Raw genomic sequence first — 17,958 nt, 5'->3', positions numbered from 1 at the left:
ATTCAAACCCAGGTCTGTCTGCCTGACTTCAAAGTCTGTGATAATTTCCTACCCAACACTGTGCCTGTTAGAGGGTGTGGAACCCCAATGTCCGGTCCTGGAGAAGTGGATAGAGCTGGACTTAGGCCCAGGGCTATGGGAAGTAAGCAGTAGGCCTGGTCCCTGAGGTAGGTGGCCAAGAGTCTTAGGGCTGTGATTAACTTGATTTGATTTAAACAGGTATTTGGAGGTAAATTTTTATCTGGAAACAGGGCCTAACAAGGTCCCAGTTAGTGATGATACCTAGACAATAGAGGGCAAGGGTAAGACAGCCAGGATTTGAAATAGGGCTGTAGCTAGCCAAGATTGGGAGGCAGTGGTCAGAGAGATGGGATGGAGCCCATTCCACTGAGAGAGGAGGCCTTTCAACAAAGGTTAGTAGGGCCCTGGGGCCCAGTAAAGCAGGTTGGATTCAGGAAACAAAAGTCCAAACCAGGAAACTGTTTGCTAAACTGCACTTAAGGTCACTTTTTAAGGCATACCTCTCGTTTCCTCTTTTGCTGACATCTTAACAACACAACTGCAGTGTGGTGCAGTATAAAGAATCTTAGACTTGGGGCTCCTGTTTTTCTACTTGCCAGCTTTGAACATTCTGTCAAGTGGCCTCACATCTTTGGATTTCATTTCCCTCATTTTAAACACGGAGATTTTTAACATTGGCTTCACTTTGTGATAAACAGGATGATAGGAGAAACAGTTTGTGAAGTACCACACTGTTTTAATGCTGAGGCTCTATAGCCACTGAAGTCTTATTCTCATGTGTTACATTTTCTATAAAACCGAGGCTTGAGACTGTATGTGCAGAAAATAGGCCTGGAAAGCAGAAGTTGGTGGAATGGTATGTGTCAGTGATTATGGGGCAATGGGACATCGATTAAAAATGGACTGCAGCCTTCTATGGGGGAGGTGGTGGGACTTAATGGAAAGTAACAAGAAGTGCTCATAAAACAGCTCTTTATGCAGAGAGGAGACAGTTTTTGCCTTGTTGCTAAGGTCCTGATTGTTTCCTGGCTATGTTTTGTGTGTCTGTGTCAGGCCATTCTGTGAGTTCTTTTAAAAAACTTGGTGATATTGGCCTGCAGATAATTAGATCAGTGTCATCACTTTCACTGTCCCTTTTTTTTATTCTGCTGGGACAATTTGCATCAAAATAGAAGTGGGTGATAGTCCTTTCCCATTAACAAGGCTTAATTTCTTACTGGGACACAACTTGGGGGGGTCATTGCACATAGGGGCTTTGGAAAAAAGTCTCAAGTCTATTACGTGAGTGAGCCTGCTTTAAAGAGGCTTACAAGACCCAGATGTTCAGATAAGTCATCCACTTCCCAAACCGACCCTTTAAAAACTTCCCTTCATGATATAGAAGAACTTCCTCTGGGGTTAATCAGACTGCAACTTGTTCAAGAGAAACTTTTAGGAGGCCTATATTCTGTAGTGAAATTGGTGCTGATGTTTGTAAGCATAGATGTGTATGTTTTTGTAGGTCTCTCCTCAGCTTAGAGCTTATCAAAGAGCTGGACCTAGTAAGAACCTCAGTTTGCAGCAGTGAAATTTGGGGAAAAGATTCACATAGTTGCCATTAATTTACTGTAAAGGGATGGAGGTGTAGTAAAAAGAGGATAGATTTAGGTGTCAACCAGAATCAGATTTAAATATTAGCTGCATGTGCACTAGTGGTTCAATCTCAATGACCCACACCCACGATGTCATGGGGGAATTCTCTGTTACTGTTTGACAAAGGAAGAAAATTCTAGCCTGGTCTACATATGGTTCCACATGTTTTACTGGCTCCAGCCAGAAATGTACTTTAGGAGCACAGTAGTCCAAATTTGTAGAAGTCAGTCTGTCTTTTCCCAGCCACTCTGATGCTTGCTCAAAGTTGTACATGAGTTTAACAACACAGGCCTCCCCTTCTCTAAGGCTGAACTACCTATCACCACGGCTGACAGCCCAACTTACCAACAGCAAAGATGAATACTGAACTCCTGACCTCACGCTATACCCCGGGGGTACGAACCAGCCACCTGGTAGCAGGTTGATTAAAATGTCCCCTCCATCACTAAGAGAACAAATTTTCTTTTGCTTTCCTTTTTAAACAAATCTCTCACTAGAATGGTCATTCTGGGTATGGATTTGCTTTCCTTCCCAAATGCTTCTGCCAGCTCCATCATCTATGGACTTGCAGAATGCCTTATTCACCATCATAGCATCTCACCATTTCATTGTTTTGTTCAAGGAAATAATTATTTACAGCAAAGGAGTGAGGCTTAGGGCTCTAGCTCATGGGATTCACTGTTTTTATTGTGCAACCGTACATCCTATTCTCCAGAGGAAGCTGGCTTTATAGGGCAGTAGAATGATCCAGTTATATCATCTGGGAGACAACACTTTTGGAGGATGGATGCTATCCTACAATTTGCAATATATGCTAATCTAGTGACCAATATATGACTCTGTTTATCTCATAGCTAGACTACACAGAGCTGGAAATCAGAGGGTTAAAGTGGGAGTTGCTCCTTTGACTAACCCCAAAATTGTAGAATTTTTCTTCCCATGTTTATGTATTTGGACACTGCTGATTTTAGAGGACTTAATATACAAAGAAAGAATGCTTTCATGAGGAGACATACAGTGAGTCCATTGAGTTGGAAGTTGGGACTGTCACCTGGCTATTTTGGGCTCCCTCATGTCATTGATCTAACATACCAAGAAGGGTGTGACTGCAGTGGTTGAGGTGATTGATTCTAATTTCCAAGGGAAAATTAGGTTGCTGTTACACAATGAGGGAAAGAGAACAGTGTCTGGAAACTAGGGGAGTCTCCAGGTGCACGACAGTGACCCAGTAAAAGTAGGACTGCTTACAGCTTCAGACCCTTTAAGAATGAAGATTTGGGTCATTCTGCAAGGTTCTAAACCTTGATCGACTGAGGTGATGGCTGAAGGAAAGAGGAACATGGAAACTTAGTGGAATAAAGAAAGTATAAAACTCAACTATAGCATCATGATCATTTGTAAAGATGAGAACTATAGCAGATATTATTTTTTCTTTGCTTTTATGTATATTTTAGTATACATTAACTATTTTGCCTCACTATATTATTTTTATGAGATTGTTTGTTGGGATTAACTTTTAAATTTAAAATTTAGGTTAAAAAATATTCGGGTAGAATTTTGACTGAACTAAAACAGAAGTTAAATTTCATCTAGAGATGGATATGATGGCTGTGGGGATGCTGTCTTCCCTTTTTGGGTGAGAATGTCTTCCTCTGTGCAAATGTTAGTTGCGTCATTAGGAGGTAGCATGAAGTCGTTACTGTTCTTGTATGCAAGTTTAAGTGTTGGTCGAGGGCTTTGATTGGATACTGAGTAAAGGGGTATATTGTGCATTCATTCTTATTATTTGTCTCTTGTCTCCTAGATCTAAGCCTACTCTTCTATATTCTGTTCTGTGATGCTGGGGCTGGGTCTCTGCAAACTGCTCTTCCTAGATTTCCTTGCTAGCTGGCTTCCTTCCGCTAGGCTGTGCCAATGGGAAGCACTCATGGAAAACTGGAAAGAGTGAAGAGAGGAAAAGGTACTGCTTCCCTGTTTCCAGCTCCCTTTAGTGTCAGCTATTTTGATAATGATGGCACTGAGTCTATAGAACAATTTGGTTAGTATTGCTATCTTAACAAAATTGTTTTCTGATTCACGAACATGGACTATCTTCCATTTATTTAGATCTTCTTAAATTACTTTCAACAATGTTTTACAGTTTTCAGAGCATAGGTTTTGTCAAATTTGTTCCTAAAGTATTCTATTCTTTTTGATGCTATTATAAATGGAATTGTTCTCTTAATTTCACTTTTGCATTGTTCATTTCTAGTGTGTAGAAATTCAACTGATATTTTATGTTGATCTTGTATCATGCAATCTTGCTGAACTTTTTTGTTAGCTCTGATAGTTTTTATGTGGACTCCTTAGAATTTTCTATATATAGGATCATGTCTTTGGCAAATAGATACGTTTCTTCCTTTCCAATCTGAATGCTTTTTATTTTGTTTTCTTGACTAATTGCTCTAGTTGGACTTTCTAGTACAATACTGAATAGAAGAGGTGACAGTGGATATTCTTCCCTTTTTCCCTTAGAGGGAAAAATATTCAGTCTTTTACTGTTAAGTATGATGTTAGCTATAGGTTTTTGCAGTTACATATATTATTTTTGGAATTCATGTATAATTTCTTAATGAAATAAATTTTGGCCTTTTTATGACTATGAAAATATAGTTCATAGACTGACCCATGTAGTAGGTAATAAAAGATCTGTGTAGACTTGTTTCTGTGTATACATCTCACACACTGGAAATTCCCAGAAACAATTTTAAGAAAGGTCAATTTTCTCAAATTAGACCAGCAAGGCTCTTGAAGCAGATGGCATTTTTGTCTAGAAATTCATAGGGCTTAAGTAATTGGTTTTAGACTTTTCCTCTTTTCTAATATGAGCATTTAAGCATTTAATATTATAAATTTCTCTCGTGATTATATTCACTGTATTTCATGAATTTTTGATATGTTATGCTTTTATTATTCAGATAAAAATATTTTCTAATTTCTCTTGTTATTTCTTCTTTGACCCATGGGTTATTTATAAGTGCATCATTTAATTTCCAAATATTTGAGAATTTTCAAGGTATCTCTAATTCCACTGAGGTCAAAGAACATGATTTCTATGAGTTTCAATTCTTTTTTTCTAAATAATTTTTTGCTTATTTATTTTTTGTAGGGGGAGGTAATTAGGTTTGTTCATTTATTTATTTATTTTTAATGGAGGTACTGGTGATTGAACCTGGGACCTCATGCATGCCAAGCACACACTCTACCACTGAGCTATACCCTCCCCCTCTATGACTTTAATTCTTTTAAGTATATTGAGACTTGTTTTCTTGCTGAGAATATGGTCTACCTTAGTAAATGTTCTATGTGCACTTATAAAGAACTTAAATTCTACTGTTATTGAGTGGAATGTTGTCAATAACAGTTGTATCAAATAGGTTGATGATATTATTCAAGTATTCAAAAATCTTTTTGATTTTCTATCCACTTGTTTCAGCAGTTACTAAGGAAGGACTGTTGAAATTTTAAACTACAAGTGTGCATTTGTCTATTTCTTCTTTTCATTTTTGTCATTTTGCTCTATTTATTTTGAATTTCTGTTACAAGATACATATACATTTAGGAATTTTATGTCTTCTTGATGAACTGACCCTTTTTGTCACTAGGGAATGTTTTTCTTTATTTCTGGCAGTATTTCTTGTCTTTAATTCTACCTTATCCAAAAGCAATATAGCTATTTCGGCTTTCTTATGATTAATATTTACATAATATATTTTTCACCATTCCTTTACTTTTAATCTATACACAAAGTGGGTTTCTTGCAGGAAGTTTATATATGGGTCTTACTTTTTATCTAGTCTAATGATCTCTGTCTTTTAACTAGATTGTGTAGGTCAGCACTTTCCAATTGAAATATAATGTAAGGCACACATGCAATTTTAAACTATGTAGTATCTACAGTTAAAAGTAAAGCTAAACAAGGGGAATTATTAATAACATATTTTATTTATCATGTAAAATATTATTTCAAAATTTAATTGATATAAAGATTTATTAACAAGATGGTACACATTCTTTTTTGTATCAAGTCTTCAGAATCCAGCATGCATTTACACTTATAGCACATCTCAGTGTAGACACTAAATTATTTTTATTGAGTTATAGTCAGTTTACAATGTTGTGTCAATTTCTGGCGTACAGCACAATTTTTCTGTCATACATGAATATACATATATTAATTTTCATATTATTTTTCACCATGAGCTACTACAAGGTCTTGTATATATATTTCTCTGTACTGTACAGTATAAACTTGTTTATCTATTCTATATATACCTGTCAGTATCTACAAATCTCAAACTCCCCGTCTGTCCCTTCCTACCCCACACCCCCCCAGCAACCACAGGTTTGTATTCTATGTCTATGAGTCTGTTTCTGTTTTATACTTAAGTTCATTTTAGACACTAAATCTATATTAGAAATAGTTGACTTGTATTTAGTTTCACAAAATTTAGAGTTGAAAAAGTAGATTCACAGACTTAAGTTCTAAAAATGCTTGAAAAATTTCCAATAATCAAAGCATCGTTTTTAAAATCTAAATTAATTAAAAGTAAATGAAAATTTTGTTCCTCAGTTGCACTAACCATATTTCAGGTGTTCAATAGCCACATGTGGCTACTATATAAGACAGCACAGGCTTAGGCCATTGATATGGTTAGGATTAAATTTAGTCCTTCTGCTATTTATTTATAATTAGTTATTTGTACCTTCCCCCCTCTTTTCCTGCTTTCTTTTGGCTTAACTTAATAAATGTTTTTAGTATTTTACCTTTCATATTGACCTATTAATCATATCTTTTGTTTCATTTCTTTAGTGGTTGATCTAGGGTTTACAGTATGCTTTTTAATATGTTGCATTCTACCTTAAATCAATAATGCAATACTTTATGACTAGTATAAGAGAGATATAATCAAGTGCTTTAATTCCTCATTCTCTGTGCAGTTTTTGCCATACATTTTACTTCTACATGTTATAAATACCATTATACATTGTTATTATTTTTCCTTCAAAGAGCCAATCATCTTTTAAATACATTTAAAAAAATAATAATAACAATAAGTAATCTTTCATTGAATGCCTATGTGTTGTTGCAAGGCAAGGATGCTTTATGTAAATTGTATCTTTTAATCCACACAGAAGTTGGTAAAGACAGTATTACTTTCATATTTTACAGTTGAGGGATTAGAGTCTTAACGATGCATTTTCCTTTGAGCAGAGCCTTTGCTGAGTTTGATCTTGTTTCTAGGCCGAGAGGTGAAGGACCAATAACTCTGAGAAGGGGTATTTGTATATTGAAAAGAAGAATATCTTCACCTGTCTTTGTGCCTTGTTTCTGTATAAGTAACGTCCAATGATTATGATTATGGGAGTCAGCAGTATCAGAAATGCTGCCAAAGCTGTGACTACTCTGAAGACTGATGAACTGAAGGACTCAGCAACTGAAATGCAGATTTCCACCAGTCAGTTACAGTTATGAAGAGCATTGTTCCCACCTGCGCTTCTTGCTTAGTGAGTTCCCAGTCATAGCCCCTCAAGCAGTAATAATTGTGAACCCTCCCTCTGCCTCCATGTTCCTTCAGATTATGGTTAATTAGTAAGTTCAAACTTCCATTCGAATATTATCTTACTCAGCTTACTTGTTCAGCCAATAAATTGAAGCAAATAAATTCTTTTCCTCAATGGAAAAATAGCAGTGTGACAGAATGTAACAGAATTGAGAGTATTGACAAAAGAGTAGGTCAGGGAGTTAGTCCACAGAGTTCAGAGGGGGCTGAGGCTGGTAGCCTGGGATAGCACATAACATTCAAGGGACCAGAGGTCTCTAGGAGTGGGAAAAGCCTAAGTAAAAAGAGGTAAAGTATGAAAGTTGGAGAAATTGGAAGTTGTCATCAAAAAGTAAAATATTAGGATTTAACATTTCAGAACTGAAACATTTTCACGTTTGGACCAAGCCCAGGATCTGACAAGGGTGGTGGGTGATGGAAGTGAAGTGAGTCTCTGCACTTTGTCTATTCTGGGACCACCTGTCACCTTTCCCTTTGCCATTCTTACTGGCCAATTTCTACTCAGTCTTCAGGTATCAGGTGAATATTATCTCAAAGAAGCCTTTGTTGAGAGAAAAGTGTCTAAAACATGGAAATAAGGCAAAAAGTTAATCCCATGTCTTTTCAATGCCATACTAAAGCATTATCTGATAAACTTGCCAAAGCGTCACCCGACTTAGGGAAATAATACTTTGCTATGGTTTTACTGACCTGTAAAACATTAACTTAGCAGTCTTATTTTAGGATTCCACTTTTTTTCCTACTGATTTTGTTATCCTACTCTTTCCCCCATTTATGAGTTAATTAAGCTGACAGCACTTGATTTCTAAGTATTTTTATGAGAATTGCATTTTTAACATTTTGAAAGTTATACTTTGACTCATTCTCTCGCTCTTCCCATTATCTGTCTCTCCTTTCTGTTCTCATATTATTCTGTGCTTACTCCATACGTTGTATTATAACTGTCAATTGCATTCATTCATTCCTAGGTGCCACATACTGTGATAGGTGCTAGTGATACTGTAGTGAACAAGGCAGACGTGGTCTAGCCCTCAAGGGCTTTTTCTGTTGCACAGCCTTCTCCACCTACCAAAGTGTAAGTCCTGTAAGCATAAAGACTACGTCTTAGCCATTATGGCATTTCAGTGTTTAGCATTGTGCTGGCCCACAAAAGTTACCCAATAAATATTTGTTGGATAGATGCATGGATAAATGTATAACAATGGAAATGTGGCATTCATGGAACTGAGATGCGAGTTTATTAGATGAACTGTTTCCTTGAACATTAAAGTGAACTAAGGCGATGGCAGGTATTAGGGTGGAAAGGCAGATTATGGCTCAGTCTTCAATAAATGGAGAGAAGTGATGGGCTCATGACAAAACCTTTAAATACAGGAGGTATTTACATGATTGGAAGGGGAGAAAGGGCTGGAACTGGCCCTGGGAATTGAATGCAATGAAAGGGAAAGTGGGATCTTTAGGATAAATTCAGGTTTGTTTGTTTCTTTGTTTTTTTAATTTAGGTAAGATGGTAGATGGAAATTGAGGGAAGAGATGAAAGACGTCATAGGAGTTACTTTCAGTGGAATACATTTCTAGATGGCCAAGAGGAAAAGTTTGGATTGGGGGAATTGGAAACAGTGGAAAATCGATCCAAATTAGAGAATGAATGGAGGTGAGTGGCCTGTATCGTAACTTAAAATTTGATCCTATAAAAACTCTCTCTTTTGAGCTCTGTTTCATAGCACTGTATCTCCCCCTGCCTGGTCTCACAGTCATTCTCCCCACTCATTGATGGCACCAGGCCCTGGCTTCCATGCCACTCCCCAGGCCAAGGTCTATCATTATCTTTAGTGACTTTAGTGTCCACATGGACCCAGGCTGCCCAAAACCCTTGTCTTTCTCTTTATTGAACTTTTCAACCACAAATGTTTATTGAATGCTTTGTTTCATTTACTATATTACATAGTGGGTTGAGAAATATTAAAAAGAATCATGCCTCCCATTGTCATGAAAGTTACTCTATACTGAGTGGCATTGACATTAAATATAAATGCACAAGGGCATATATAATTGCATCGTTTTGGTACCAATGTTATGAAAACAGCAAGGAGCTATGACAGAGAATAATGCTGGAATCAAATTCTGCTGGAGGGGCAGTAAAAGGTAGTCTCCCTAAGGAAGTAATATTTCATCCAAGCATAGAAGAATAAACAAGAGTTATCCAGAAAAAGAATGGAGAGAATAACTGAAAACCACCACATAGAAATGAGGTACAATGTGCTAGTGAAAACAGCTCTGGGCTAGGAGACAGAGAACTTGAGTTTGGTGAGCTTTTGGTGTTCAGCTACACTTGGCTTGGAGTGATAAATTGCCTTAGGCAGGTCTTATTGCCTTTATCCATGGCAGTTTCTCTGACTTTCTCTTTGGAACATGTGAGGATATTGTAATGGCAGATACACATTATTTTCATACTACTTTTCTTTTAACCTCCTTCTAAGGTGTGCAGTTACTGAATGGAAGGCCCTTAGTTCGGCTGAGGCATTGATGAGTTTGGACAGGCAAATTTGGAGAAAGCTGAAATATCCTTTATAAAAGAAGGAAAATAATTCAGTGTTGGGTGAGGGGTGGGGGGCACACAGTTCAGGAAGGACGGGATGAAGCACTGAAGAGTGAGCATGGCAGGAACAAGGAAGACTGGAGCTCGGAACATAGCAGGATTTTGGTGTGATCCCTCCATGTCATCCTCTCAAATCGGTAATATATTCTACTAGGAAGAAAGCCAGAGCAGAGTGTTCTAGTCAGAGAGGGCAGCAAGTGCAAAGGATGGATATAAGAAAAAGGCTGGTGCATTTGAGGAACTGGTCAAAGCCAGTGTGCTTAGAACTCAGTGAGAGAGAGGGAGATTAACTGGCATAAAGTTTGGGAGCTCAGGAGAGGGTGAATTATGCTGGTCAGCCTGCACTTTGACTCCTCCTTTCCTCATCAACTCTTATGGCCATTTCTGGACTTGTCATCACCTAGAATTGCCCCACATCTTGCTTAACTTTTAGACTTCCAATACAAATATGGCTGGATAAGTCAGTATGTTCCCCTTCTCTTCTTGGAAATAAAATACCAGTAAAAAGGAACCAAATTAAAAAAAAAACAACCTGCAAATACCACACTTTAAAATAGGCGTCAAGGCAGCTAAAAGCAGCTGTGGACACATAAGAGCCAAGTGGCAAAAAATGAAGAGAGGTATGGAGAATGGTGAGAAGACCATGCAATGGCAAATATCAGGAAGCAGCAGCAGAATTATACTTATTGAAGATCAAGGGGACATCCTGAAGGTCAAAAGCTACATGCCTGTTTGTAGCAAAGGGTTTGAGAACTGGGGTATTCAGTCCTAGACCAATTTTTGTTCAGAGAAGCAGAGTGGGTGGAATACGCAAATATTCACACATATGAGCCATGTTTACAAGAAGCAGCCTGTCTCTGTGGCAGTAGTTAGATTGTGAGGATCGGCTATTCTGGAAGACTATACTAGTCTCTCTGCCTCACTTGTGGAAATGGCTGGTCCAGGAGAATTCAGTACATGCAGTAAAGAGTAAGACAAAAAGAGCTGGTGTGGCAAGGATACAGAGATTATACATGGAAAAAGGAGAAAAAAGACAGTCGACATTTACTAGAAAAATGTTGCCATACCATAGAATAGATGAATACTGTAGCCGAACTTTTAACCATGAATTTAAAAACTATTAATGAACCAATAGATTCTGTGAAAGAAGGACAAAAAACAGAAATACAAGAACTTAAGGGAACTGTGGCAAAACAATAAGACCTGGCAGAAGTGAGCAAGAAAGTGGAATATATATATTCATATATACTTATCTATCAAAATTATAACTGCATGCCAATAAGAATTTGATCTGTGCTTAGGCTCATAGTATTTTTGCAGCAGGCTGTCTAAGCAGAGGGAGAATCTAGCAAAAAAAAAAAATGTAACAAGAAACAGGAGAGGTTAGTCTATTGGAAGTCTAGTGAGGAGAAAGTTTGAAAGTGGTTTGAATGTTTATGTCCCCTCAAAAATCATGTGTTGACATCCTAATGCCCAATGTGATGGTTTTAGGAGGTGGTGCCTTTGGAAGTACTTAGGTCATGAGGGCTTTGCCCTCATGAGAATGAGATTAGTATCCTTATCAGTGGACCCCACAGAGCTCCCTAACCCCTTTTACTATACAGTGACACAGCAAGAAGTTGACAGGCTGCCACCCAGAAGAGGACTTTCACCAGAACCCAATCGTGCTGGCACCCTGATTTTGGTCTTCCAGACTCCAGAACTGTGAGAAATAAATTTCTGTTTTTTACAAGCCATGCAATCAAAATACCCAGTGGTATTTTGTTATAGCGGCCTGAAAAGAGTAAGACAAGAGGGTCCAAGTCCATGGAGGTACTAAGTAGGTGAGGGCTGGAAAACTTGGTCAGGAAAGAAAGGGACGTGGTAGAAAGAAGTGGAGGGAAGTTGGGTTGGGGTGGAGAGGCTGGTGTGGGTGTAATGGAGAGAAGCAGCACTGAGCAGAGCTGGTGAAGGGACTAATTTCCCAGGTGGCAGGTTAGAGCTGCCCCTGCAGGGAGTCGGGGCAGAAAAGCCCATTTTGGAGGGTACAGAGTGGGAAGACAGAAAACTGACCTGCTATGGACAATTGTTCCTCCTTTTTTTGATTCAGTTTTGGGTTCCAGACAGAACCTATTAGATTCTTCTGAGAAGGTTCTCTGAGTAATTCCCTTAGACAATTAACCCCTTTAGCATTATGTAATGTCCCTATTTATCCCTGATAATTTTCCTGTGTAAGAATAATATAGCTACTCCTACTTTTTTGAATTAGTATTAGCATGCTGGTTTTTCTCCATCCATTTATTTTCAATGTATATGTATTTTATATTTAAGGTGGGCTTTTTTTTGTGGACAACATATAGTTGGGTTTTGTTTTTTGATCCACTCTGACACTCTGTCTTCTAATTGACACATTTAGACCATTGATGTTCAAAGTGATTATTGATATTGTTGGATTAATGTCTACCATATTGTCACTGTTTACTATTTGTTACCCTTGGTCCATTTTTTTTTTTTGTCTTCCACTATTTTTCTGTCTTTTGTTGTTTTAACTGAGCATTTTGTATGGTTCCATTTTCTCTTTTCTTAGCACATCAGTTATACTTCTTTAAAAAAATTTTTTTAGTGGTTGCCCTAGAGTTTACAACATACATTAACAACTAATCCAAGTCTACCTTCAAATAACATTATACTGCTTCATGGGTAGTGCAAGTGCCTCATAACGAAATGATTCTAAGTCCTCCTGTCCCTTGTGTCATTGCTGTCATTCATTTCACTGATACATAAGCATATATAAGCATATATATACACTTACATATATGTATGCATACATAAGCATATATAATCAAATACATTATTACTATTATTATTTGGAATAAACTCATCTGCTAGATCAATTAAAAATAAAAGGGTTATTTTATCTTCACTTATTCCTTCTCCATGCTCTTTTTTTTGTGGATCTAAGTTTCTTGTCTATATTATTTTCTTTCTCTCTAAATAACTTCTTTTAATATTTTCTGCAAGGCAAGTCTACTGGCAACAACTTCCTTCAATATTAGTTTGTATGAAGATGTATTTATTTCTCCTTAACTTTGGAAGGACAATTTTACAGGATACAGAATTTTAGGTCCTTTTCTTTCTCTCAACACTTTAAATATTTCCCTCTATTCTCTTCTTGCTTTCATGGTTTTTGAGGAGAAGTTGAATGTAATTTTTATCTTTACTCTTCTCTACATAAGGTGTTTTTCCCCTCTGGCTTCTTTTAGGATTTTTTTTTTTAATCTTTGATTTTCTGTACTTTGAAAATTTTATCCCTCAGGATAGCTTTTTGTTTGTTCATTTATTTCTGTTTTGTTTTGGATTTTTTTTTTTTTTTGCATTTATACTGCTTAATGTTCTCTGATCTTCCTGAATCTTTGATTTGGTGTCTAACATTAACTTGGGAGAAATTTTCAGACATTATTGCTTCAAATATTTCTTCTGTTTATTTCTCTCTTCTCTTTCCAGTATTTCCATTACTCATTTTACACCTTTTGTAATTGTCCCACAGTTCGTGGATATTCTGTTCTGTTTTTTCCTCCCAGCCTTTTTTTTTTTTTTCCCCTCTCTTTTTCTTAGTTTTGGTTGTTTTTCTTGAGATATTCTCAAGCTTAGAGATTCTGCCCTCAACTGTGTCCAGGCTACTAATAAACCCATCAAAGGCATTCTTCATTTCTGTTACAGTGTTTTGGACCTTTAGCATTTCTTTTTCTTTTTTTCCTTAGAATTCCTATCTCTCTGCTTCCATTTCCTATCTGTTCTTGCCTGCTGTCTACTTTATCCATTAGAGCTCTTGTCATATAATCAGAATTATTTTAAATCCCTGGTCTGATAATTTCAATATCCCTACCATATATGAGTCTGTTTCTGTTTCTTTGTCTCTTCAAACTGTGTATTTGGCCTTTTAGTATGTCTCATAATTTTTTCTTATAGTTGGACATGATGTACTGGGTGAAAGGAACTGCTGTAAATAGGACTTAGTGATGTGGTGGTGAGGGGAAGCATTCTATAGACCTACGATTAGGGCTTAGTCTCTTACTGAGTCTATGCCTCTGAACTGTGAGCTTCCTAAGTGTTTCGCAGGTCTGGTTTCTCCCCCCTCCTCTTAGGTGGAATAGGATGGCAGGAGTGGGCTGGAATTGGGTATTTTCCTTTCCCCAGGTGGATAAGGCTCTGGTTAAATAGTTTTTTTCTAAGGACTGACCTCGTTCAGAAGAGAATAACCTGGCATATTTCAAGATGATTCCTTTTCCCCTCCTCCTGTTGGAAACACAGGAAGATTTTCCTCCACTATTCACTGTGAGAACAGGTAGAGCTCTAGGAGGTAAAACAAAAAATTGTGGGATTCCATGATGACAGGGTCCCCCTTGAGTTTTTCTCTCTCAGACTTTTCCACATGGAGCCTCTAGCAATTTGTCAATGACAATTCAGGTCATCTTACACCATAGGAAACCCTGTGGTTCCCACAGATGTTTCTGTTCCAGTAATTTGTGATTCTCTATATTCACCTGTCTCTCCCTCCAGTCTTGAGGGCAGTGTTTTGCCCTGTAACCTCATTTCTCTTGTGGAACTAGAAAGAGTTGCTAATTTTTCCTTTTTTCCCAGCTTTTTACTTGTTGGATGAGGTAGCAACTTCTAAGCTCCTTATATCCAGGACCCAGAAATCTTTTAGCTTTTTTTCATAGCTCCTAGTTAAATTATTTGGTTTCTAACAGAATAAATTTAATCTCTTTTCTAAATGATATACTTTAAATATGTGAAGAAAGCTATTGTGTCATTTCTAAGTTTCCCTGGACTAACATTTTCCTTTTATTGTCTCATATTTCCTCTTTTCTCTTCTCTTTCCATCTCCCCTTTCTCTTTCTCCCTTGTCAAATATTTCTTAAACTTCTACCTGTCACATTTTCTGTCAGGCACCGAGGATAACTTCTTTCCTTCTCTTAGAAAGATTACACACTGGTAGGAAAAAAGGCACATAAAATTTTTTACTTATTAAAATAAATAGAAGAATTCAGGGATGCTCTGAATCCTATAGAAGCATACTTCCTCCTGTGCTTTGATTTTTATCAGCATCACTCTCCTGGTCATTTTCCTTTAAATAAGTTGTAACATAACATTCTCCTTAACTTGTAGTCTGGCTGTGGTTAGATCCAGAAAGTTCTCTCATCTCCCATCTTTAAGGCTAACTGTCTTTTGAGTAGGTTGGCGATTGTTTATGTAGGATAAGTCATGACTAGAAAAGTGCATTTGAATGGTTCATGCCATGTGTAAAAGTTGGACCAGCTTAATATTATTTTCTAATGAATATTTACTGCACTGCTAAATTTAAAAATGTAATTAAGCTCACATAGGATGGCATAGCCATTTTGGACTCTGGCAATCTTTAATGGAAAGTGAATGAAATCTTGTTTGCTCCAATGCAGGTGTAGACCCTAATAACCATCAGGGCTCACACTGAGCAAAGTCCATCCCAGAACTTGTCACAGACAGCAGTTTTTTATGAACCCAGAATTTCATGGTGTGGAGAGCCCATGATTTACATTGGTCAACCGTGACTCATTGGTGGTAGATGGACGAAGAATAAAACAATACTATTTAGTGGGTCACCATAGTTACTATTAAAAATGAACACATACAGAGGGTTTTTTTTTTCTAACTTCAAGATATTTTCAAGGTGGCTTTGAATTGTCCAATGCAGAATCCTAAAAAAAGTTAAATCAATGGCTTAGACTTCAAAATGAAAAATAAAATAGGTTCCAGAAAGAGAACATAAAACTTCTTAGAAAGGAAGTTTTGCCTTTTGTATACAGCTTTGCAACTGAAAATCTGTGTTTGGATTCCAATGACCCTGAACAATGAGGGTGGAAGTGGGCCTTTATTTATTTCACATTGCCTTTCAGATTTCCCTTTAAATTCCCTGCGATGAGGGACTTTTGTCGTTTTTGATGGTAAAATGATGCTTAAAGATGAAAACCAGGCCTTGACTAGGGTAGCCTGTAATATACCCAGGAGATGACTCTGTATAAAGATTTGAAAACACGAAGGGTAGGGGAGCCTGTAAAGAAGAATTCCCAGCTCACAGCAGCTTAGCAGAGAAAAGCTAAGACCACCAAATGGTTTTATCTGCCAAAGCACAGTGGCTTTTGCTTGCTCATGAGAGTGATTGGAAACTATAACATTCCAGCCTGTGTTAGTAGAAGTTCTATCTCACCATGCTAAGATGTGATATGACCCAGAAGAAGAGGCAGAAGAGAAAGTTCTTGGGCACACTTATGCGTACTGCTAAAAATCTCAAACGTAAGAGACAGTCTACTGAGTCAGTTGTCAGAGAACAATACTCAAATCAAATATAACTCTGAGCTGAAGTGAGACAATTGGATCTCCTCCCAGAGAGATTCCTTATTTTTGAAAGAAGGCAGAAAAACTGAAAAGAATGGCTCCTGGTCCTTCAAGTATTCCAAGAATGAAAGAGAAAGCCTGGTCTTAAACAAAATAATTTTAAAAATTAAAAAACAACCCCCCCCCCACTTCTTGTGGCATATGGCAAAGTCCTCTCATATTTCCTTCTCAAAATTACATCAATCCTTTGTCTCCTCTAAGAGCCCAAGATTCACTTTGGGGTGATAATGTTGAATAAAAAACATTGCTATGGTAAGCCTGCATTCAGTGCTTTTATGTCTCATTGCCTGTCACGAGGAAGCTTCCTGGACATTTTAAACTTTTAAAAAAAACTTCAATTCAATAAAAATGAAGATTTTCCTTTTAGGTCGCCATTTCTTCTGGCAGACTGAGTCTAAAGTGCACTTTATTTCCCTTTAATTTAACAGCTCCAGCAGCTTTTCCAGTTAAATCGACTGTTCATTATTGAGCCCCATTTATGAAGGGGCTGTGCAGTGCAGTTTAATGAATCCTTGGCACAAAGCTCCCTTTCAGGACTGGGAAAGAATAGGGGCTGTTCAGGCCCTGTAGGGCTGTATGTCAAAGCCAGCCCATAATGCCTGTCAGCCAAGGGCAGAAATTCCCACTGATATAAGAATGTGCAAGAAATCAACTTTCACCACCGACGAGCAGATTAAGACACGATCAGGAAATGAGACTGTAGGTTGAGAACAGTGACACCTGTTTGAACAGAGCATTTTCCCATCCCTTGATCAGTGCTGGCTTGGGTGGGGGCTGGTAGAAGCAGCCACAGAGCCAAGTCTTCAAAGCCTTCCAGAGTCTTCTGAGAAGGAAAGGAAAGACCAAAAGACATTGGGGATGGGAGCATCTTTAGGCTAGGTCCTGTGCTAAGTGCCTTCACATTCTTTTTTCTACTTTAATCCTTATAAGCAGCCCTATGAGGATTATTTGCATGTGACAGGGGAGGAAACTGAGGCTCACATAACTTCATTCTGGTTCAAGGTTCCACTGCTAATTGGCCATGAAATGGCAATGACAGGGTGGAACATAGGACTGTCTGGCTCCCAGGTGTTTGTCTCTCCTAGTCCTCTGAAGTGAGGCTTCTCAGTAGATTTGGTCCTTTGGAAATAGCCAAGCTCTGGCCACTAGGAATACTTAAATTTTTTTAATTGCATGGGGCATACATTGAGCGCCTGCTGTGTCCTGGGCATATTTGATATACACTGGGGATACAGGCAGATGAGACGTGGCATGAAGGTATGAAGAGTGTAGTTAGGGCCTGCTTTTAGTGCTTTTAGTTGGAATCCCAGCTCTGACTATCCATAACTTTAGTGACTTTCAGACCTTGGGAAACCCTGGGAAAGTCCCTCTCACTAAGCCTTGGCTGTGCAGCTCTTCCCCCACCCGCCACCCCAGCCACCCAGTGATCAGGGGGTGACGGCTCCAAAGGCTCTGGTACTGCTGACTACTCTCTGAAGGGTAACATGGTGCAAAGGATTTCTACAGAAAAGAGTCCTCTCTGCCTTGTGTTATAGTAGTATCATGTGGTCCCTGAGTTCTCAAGATGGGTGTGTGAATTGGTTTTCTTCCAGTATCATGGATCAGATCAAACCTGTTGAAGTGTAACTCCTAAAAAGATGAAATCAGGACTCTCAGGCAAATATAAAATGAACAAATGTAAGAGATTCT

The 17,958-nt window shown here is 38.0% G+C and overlaps 1 long non-coding RNA gene across 3 annotated transcripts in view; it reads left to right on the top strand.

The window, feature by feature from the left end:
- The first annotated feature begins 3,195 nt into the window (after positions 1 to 3,195).
- Positions 3,196 to 17,958, top strand: part of LOC116155405 (uncharacterized) — a 360,132-nt gene continuing 345,369 nt past the window's right edge. For all 3 annotated transcript variants that reach the window (XR_004139321.2, XR_010383250.1, XR_010383249.1), the window contains exons 1-3: positions 3,196 to 3,613; positions 6,938 to 7,200; positions 8,759 to 8,910. This is a non-coding gene — a long non-coding RNA (uncharacterized LOC116155405). The remainder of the gene's footprint in view (positions 3,614 to 6,937; positions 7,201 to 8,758; positions 8,911 to 17,958) is intronic.

The sequence above is a fragment of the Camelus dromedarius genome, chromosome 12 (assembly GCF_036321535.1).
Source record: "Camelus dromedarius isolate mCamDro1 chromosome 12, mCamDro1.pat, whole genome shotgun sequence".
NCBI classification, from domain to species: domain Eukaryota; kingdom Metazoa; phylum Chordata; class Mammalia; order Artiodactyla; family Camelidae; genus Camelus; species Camelus dromedarius.
This window is presented reverse-complemented; position numbering and strand designations above follow the sequence as displayed.